Source organism: Piliocolobus tephrosceles, chromosome 9, assembly GCF_002776525.5.
Source record: "Piliocolobus tephrosceles isolate RC106 chromosome 9, ASM277652v3, whole genome shotgun sequence".
NCBI lineage: Eukaryota > Metazoa > Chordata > Mammalia > Primates > Cercopithecidae > Piliocolobus > Piliocolobus tephrosceles.
Genome location: NC_045442.1, coordinates 8,918,208 through 8,925,340, shown reverse-complemented (window position 1 = coordinate 8,925,340; position 7,133 = coordinate 8,918,208). Strand labels below are relative to the sequence as shown.

At 46.7% G+C, this 7,133-nt stretch overlaps 1 pseudogene; it reads left to right on the top strand.

Annotated features, from left to right (window-relative positions):
• The first annotated feature begins 259 nt into the window (after positions 1–259).
• LOC111550731 lies at positions 260–648 on the top strand (annotated as a pseudogene).
• The last annotated feature ends 6,485 nt before the right edge of the window (positions 649–7,133 follow it).

The window sequence follows — 7,133 nt, the reverse complement described above, 5'->3', positions numbered from 1 at the left end:
GCGAGACCGTCTCAAAAAAAAAAAAAAAAAAAAAAAGAAAAAAGAACAATCAGTTTACGGGCTGGTGCAAAGGATGACTGCACATTGTTGAAGCAGAGGCAATGAATTACGAAGGCAGTCCAATTAAAGTAACACTGGCAACTTTGAGAATGTCTGTATGGTCAACAGTTTCCCTTGGGGGCTTTGAAATCACACCACCAGTGGTCTTATGGCTGAAGTGTGGCTCAGGGCCAGGGCATATTAGTGGACAGCACTGAGTAGCTGTGGAGGAAGATGCGGTCAGAAGATGAAGAGGAGCAGGATGTGAAACTCTTAAGTATATCTGGGAAGCAGTCTGCCCCTGGCGGTGGTAGCAAGGTTCCACAGAAAAAAGTAAAACTTGCTGCTGATGAAGATGAAGAAGATGATCATGGTGATGAAGATGATGATGATTTTGATGATGAGGAAACTGAAGAAAAAGCGCCAGTGGAGAAATCTGTACGAGATGCTCCAGCCAAAAATGCACACAAGTCAAATCAGAATGGAAAAGACTCAAAACCATCAACACCAAGATCAAAAAGACAAGAATCCTTCAAAAAACGGGAAAAAACTAAAATACCAAAAGATCTAGTTCTGTAGAAGATATCAAAGCAAAAGTGCAAGGAAGTATAGAAAAAGCACATCCAACAGTCCTGGGCGCTACTGATAAATTAAGCCCAAAGATGGGGAGAAAGGAAAAGGACAGACAAATATAGCCCATACTGAGTGTCATCAACAATCCAGACTGTAGTCTTCTATTTTAATCTCAATCCCCTTTTCCGATTTGCCACCCATGCCTCTTCAGGCTGGAAACAATCTCACTCTTGGTTCCCTAAAGCACTTTCTTCTGACTGCTGTGATTCGGTGAACCTTGCCCTTTGCTTTCTATTACTTGTGCGTTTGCCTCACCTCTGACCATGTTTTAAATCACCTTTGTATCTCCTTAGCTGCTCAATAAATATTTGAATTAAAAAAAAAGAAGCCGGGCGTGGTGGCTCACGCTTGTAATCCTAGCACTTTGGGAGGCTGAGGCGGGCGGATCACCTGAGGTCAGGAGTTCGAGACCAGCCTGAGCAACACGGTGAAACCCCGCCTCTACTACAAATACAAAAATTAGCCGTGCCTGGTGGCCGGCACCTGTAGTCCCAGCTACACGGGAGGCTGAGGCAGGAGAATCACTTGAACCTGGGAGGCGGAGGTTGTAGTGAGCCGAGATGGCACCACGGCACTCCAGCCTGGGCGACAGAGTAAGACTCTGTCTCAAAAAAAAAAAAAAAAAAAAAAAAAAAAACCTAGTGTTTGGGAAAGTGTTTATAACCTATAAAGAGCAAGATTTGTCTATTTTTAACGTCCTCCCTTCCACCCTTTTCCTTCTTTCCTTTCTTCTTCCCTTCCTTCTTTTCCTCCCTCCGTTTTTTTTTTCTTTTTGATTCTCCCACTGAATACCCTCAGACTTTGCCCCCTTGCCTGCCACACTCTTGCAATTGCTTCAGTCTTGAAAGCGAATGCCTCTGACCCTAACTTTCCTCCGGAAGCCCCTTCAACTTTCCCCTGCGGCAGCTCAGAGAATCTCAGAGCCTTGCTGTCAGCAGATGGTGGCCTGCACCTTCACCTGCCTGTTAGGGAATGGCTCACCTGAGTCTTTCCTTCCTTCTCTCTCTCTTTCTCTCTCGCTCTCCTTTTCTCTCTTTCTCTCTTTCTTTCTTTCCTTTCTTGAGACAGAGTTTCACTCTGTTGCCCAGGCTGGAGTGCAGTGGCATGATTTTGGCTCACTGTAACCTCTGCCTCCCAGGTCCAAGTGATTCTTCTGCCTCTGCCTCAGCCTCCCAGGTAGCTGGAATTACAGGAGCCCACCACCACGCCTGGCTCGTTTTTATATTTTTAGTAGAGACAGGGTTTCACCATGTTGGCCAGGCTGGTCTCCAACTCCTGACCTCGGGTGATTCTCCCACCTCGGCCTCACAAAGTGCTGGGATTACAGGCGTGAGCCGCCATGCCAGGCCTCACCTGAGTCTTTACAGCCACAGACTGGTGAATGGGGGTGGTGCATTGGGTAGGCAGGTTGGGTGTGGCGTGGAGCTGAATGCAGCTAGCAGAGTGCACACACCTGCGGGGCCTCCTAAACTCAGGCCAGCAATGCCATTAGGGTGTTATTTCTGTCCCTATGTCAGTCAAAGCCATTGAAGCACCCATGGGCTCAAGTGCCTGCCGACCTCAAGCACAGCACCATCACTCTGGGCTCAGTTTCCCATGTTCCAGAGACTCCTCTGAGGCCCTTTCCTGCTATGAAACTGCTGTTCTGGGGCCAGGAGAAGCTGAGGGCTGCCCATGTGTCCGGGGTTTCCTGTACCTTCCTGCCTGAAGCATTGGGTGGGCAAGAGAGGACCTCCTCTCCAGCTCCAGCTTGCAAAGTAGCATTGCAGACCCACCTCCTCTGCTGTCTGACAAGAATCCCAGCCGACCACGCCATGTCGGGGGCTGGCTCCATGCAGGGTGCTTGCTACTCTCCACCTCACTGGCTTGTCCTTCCCAAAATGTGGGCCATGCATGAGCCCATCATTTCACCCCTGGTGGTGTCAGTGTGAGTCTTCCAAGAAGACACCAGGACAGGATTAGACAAGTTTTTTCCTATGGGGGAAGGATAAGGAGAGGAAGCAGGAGGAGCAGGGAGGACCTTCGGGTGGTAATACAGGTCTCACCTCTGTGCAAGGAGTGAAAGGAAGGAGGTTTGGATAGAAAGAGTCCCAGGTTCCAGGAGATGGAGACCAGCCTCACCAACATGGTGAAACCCCTTCTCTACTAAAAATACACAAATTAGCTGGACACGATTGTGGACACCTGTAATCCCAGCTACTCTTGGGTGGCTGAGGCACAGGGATTGCTTGAACCCGGGGGGCAGAGATTGCAGTGAGCTGAGATCATGCCGCCGCACTCCAGCCTGGACAATAGAGGGAGACTCTGTTTTGAAAAAAAGAAAGAGGCCAGGCGCAGTGGCTCATGCCTGTAATCCCAGCACTTTGGGAGGCCAAGGCAGGCAGATCACTTGAGGTCAGGAGTTTGAGACCAGCCTGGCCAACATGGTGAAACCCCATCTCTACCAAAAATACAAAAAATTAGCTAAGTGTGGTGGTGGATGTCTGTAGTCCCAGCAACTTGGGAGGCTGAGACAGGAGAATCTCTTAAACTGGGGAGGCGGAGGTTGCAGTGAGCCAAGATCGTGCCACTGTACTTCAGCCTGTCTCAAAAAAAAGAGGAAAGAAAGAAATAAAAAAAAGAAAAGAAAAGAAAAAGAAAAAGAGTGAGACTTAGGTCTCAGTGCAGCTCTGAGAAAGTCTCAGCCAGGCTGATGGGGAGGGCCAGAGCCCAGAGCCCACAGCCCAGTGGGGAGTCCTGTGTCCTGCAGGAATGGGCCAGAACTAGCTCCCACCCTCCCCAGTCATGGGCGGGGAGGAGCTAAGAGAAGTGCATCCCAAGGGGCAGTGCTGGCTGTTAGCCACCTGGGCCCCCAGTGGGGCAGGTTCTCGTGAGGGAGACATGACTGGTGTGCTTCTGTGGCCATCGCATAAATATTTACCCAATATAAGTGGAAACACCTGTCTACAAAAAGTTATAAAAAAATGTTCTTAGCACCTTTATCATAATCACCACCAACTGGCAACCACCCACCTGCCCGTAGACAGGTAAAGTGACAAAGAAATGGGGCCGGGCGGGGTGGCTCACGTCTGTAATCCCAGCACTTTTGGAGGCAGAGGTGGGTGGATCACTAGAGGTCAGGAGTTCAAGACCAGCCTGGCCAACATGAAGAAACCCTGTCTCTACTAAAAATACAAAAAATTTAGCCAAGTGTGGTGGCGTGCACCTGTAGTCCCAGCTACTCAGGAGGCTGAGACAGGAGAATTGCTTGAACCTGGGAGCCGGAGGTTGCAGTGAGCTGACATCGTGACACTGCACACGCAGTGATGGATATGAATTAAAATGAATGAAAGGGCCAGGCGCGGTGGCTGGCCCTTTCATGGGAAGCTGACGTGGGCAGATCATTTGAGCCCAGGAACTCAAGACCAGCCTGGGCAATACAGGGAGACCCTATTTCTACAAAAAATTAAAAAATTAGTGGGGCATGGTGGCATGGGCCTGTAGTCCCAGCTACTCAGGAGGCTGAGGTGGGAGGATCACTGGAGCCCAGGAGTTCAAGGCTACAGTGAGCTATGATTGTGCCACTGGACTCCAGCCTGGACAACACAGTGAGACCCCGTTTCTAAAAAAAAAAATTTTTTAAGTGTTAAAAAAAAGGAATGAAGTACTGATACATGCAATGATATGGACGAATCTCAGAAACATTACATGGAAGGAAGCAACACACAGGAGAATACATATCATATGATTCCATTTGTAGGAAGTTCAAGAAGGCAAAATTAATCTCTGGTGATAGATGATTAGTGCCTAGTGGATGGAGAGACAGGGACTTGTCTGAGATAATTCAATGGAGTGATGGAATGCTCTAGATCTTGATTTGGGCTTGGTCATACTTTGTCAAAATTAATTGAATTGTACTACAAAGCATATGTATTTTATTGTTGGTAATTTTTACCTCCATAATTAAAAAAAAGCCTCCACTCTATGGATGAGGCTTAGAGAGGTTAAGGGTTTGCCCAAGATGCACAGCAGAAGGGCTCAGGTTGGAATCGTGCCTGCCCAGTCCCTAGTGCGTGCCCATCAGGGTCCCAGCTGCCTCATGGCTCCTAACGCTGACTCAAGAGACTCCTGCGCAGCTAGATACACTCCTGGATCCCTCTCCCAGGTGGGAGGCTGAGGCCTCAGGATTCCAGAAGACACTACAGCTCCTGGTCTGGGGCCCAGTCCCTGTCAACAAAGCTGGGACTTGGCCTGAATCAACCTTCTTCTCCCTAACACCTGGAAACCAGTGATCTTTTCACTGTCTCCATGGTTTTGCCTTTTCCAGAATGTTGTATAGGTGGAATCATACATCATGTAGCCTTTCAGTTGGCTTCTTTCACTTAGCAATATGTATTGAAGTTCAGGTCTTTTCATGGCTTGACAACTCATTTCCTTTTTAGGGCTGAATACTATTCCATTGTCTGGATGTACCGCAGTTTACTTATCCATCCACCCATTGAAGGTCATCTTGCTTGCTTTCAATGTGGCAATTATGAATGAAGCTGATATAAACACCCATCTGCAGGTTTTTGTGTAGACATAAATCTTTAACTTACTTGTATTACCAACAATAAAATACATATGTTATTTGTGTAGACATAAATCTTTAACTTACATAAATCAATCACACTTGGATAAATGTGTGATTGCTGGATTGTATGGTAAAAGTATGGTCAGTTTTTTAAGAAACTGTCAAACTGTCTTCCAATGAAGTGGTACCATTTTACATTCTCACCAACAATGAATGAGAGTTCTTTTTTTTTTTTTTTTTTGAAGATGGAGACTCGCTCTGTCACCCAGACTGGAATGCAGTGGTGCAATTTCGGCTCACTGCAACCTCTGCCTCCCGGGTTTAAATGATTCTCCTGCCTCAGCCTCCTGAGTAGTTGGGACTACAGGTGCCCGCCACCACACCCAGCTAATATTTTGTGTTTTTAGTAGAGATGGGGTTTCACCATGTTAGCCAGGATGATCTCGATCTCCTGACCTCATGATCCACCTACCTCGGCCTCCCAAAGGGCTGGGATTACAGGCTTGAGCCACCGCGCCCTGCAGAATGAGAACTCTTGTTTCACATCCTTGCCAGTATCTGGCATTGTCAGTGTTTTGGATTTTAGCCATTCTAATAAGTGTGTGGTGGTGTCTCACTGGTTTTTTTTGTTTTGTTTTGTTTTGTCTCATTCTGTCACCCAGGCTGGAGTGCAGTGGCATGATCATCGCTCACTGCAGCCTTGACCTCCCTGGGCTCAGGTGATGCTCCTGCCTCAGTCTCCTGAGTAGCTGGGACTACAGGTATGGGCCACCATGCCTGGATAATTTTTTGTATTTTTAGCAGAAACAGGGTTCCACCATGTTGTCCAGGTTGGTCTTAAACTCCTGAGCTCAAATGATTCATCCACCTGAGCCTCCCGAAGTGCTGGGCTTTGTTATTCTGATGTGTAATTCTCTAAGGAAGGATGTTGAGCGCCTTTTCATATGCTTATTTTCTATCCACATATAGTCTTTGATGAGGTGTTTATTCAGATCTTTTGCCCTTTTTATGATATTTAACTTTAAAAAATATATTTGCTGCTACTGTATAGAAATACAATTATTTTTGTACACTGGCCTTCTATTCGTGTTTAACTTACTCTAGTCAGTTTTTGTAGATTCTTATTATTTTCTATGTGAATAACTATATCATACACAAAAACAGTTTTACTTAGTCCTTTCTGGTTTTTTATTTTGTTTTTGTTTTTGTTTTAGACAGAGTCTTGCGCTGTTGCCCAGGCTGGAGTGCAGTGGCATGATCTCAGTGCACTGCAACCTCCCCCTCCCGGGTTCAAGGAATTCTCTGCCTCAGCCTCCCAAGTAGCTGGGATTACAGGTACCTGCCACCAGGCCTAGCTAATTTTTGTATTTTTAGTAGAGATGGGGTTTCACCATCTTGGCCAGAGTGGTCTTAAACTCCTGACCTCGTGATCCACCTGCCTCGGCCTCCCGAAGTGCTGGGATTACAGGTGTGAGCCCCCGCCCTGGCCCCTTTCTGATATTTATGCTTTCTGTTTCTTTTTCTTGCCTTATTGCAGTTCTAGGATTGTGTTTAGGTTTGGTTTTTTGTTTGTTTGTTTTTCTGTACTCATGTTTTCAAGAGATTTTTCTCTCTGAATCTTTCTTTCCCTTCCTTCCTTCCTTCCTTCCTTCCTTCCTCTCTCTCTCCTTCTCTTTCTTTCTTTCTTTCTTTCTTTCTTTCTTTCTTTCTTTCATTCTTTCTTTCTTTCTTTCTTTCTTTCTTTCTTTCTTTCTTTCTTTCTTTCTTTCTTTCTTTCTCTTTCTTTCTTTCTTTCGACATGGCATCTTACTGTGTCACCAGGCAGGAGTACAATGGCACGATCTTGGTTCACTGCAGCCTCTGCCCCCCACATTTAAGCAATTCTCCTGCCTCAGCCTCCTGAGTAGCT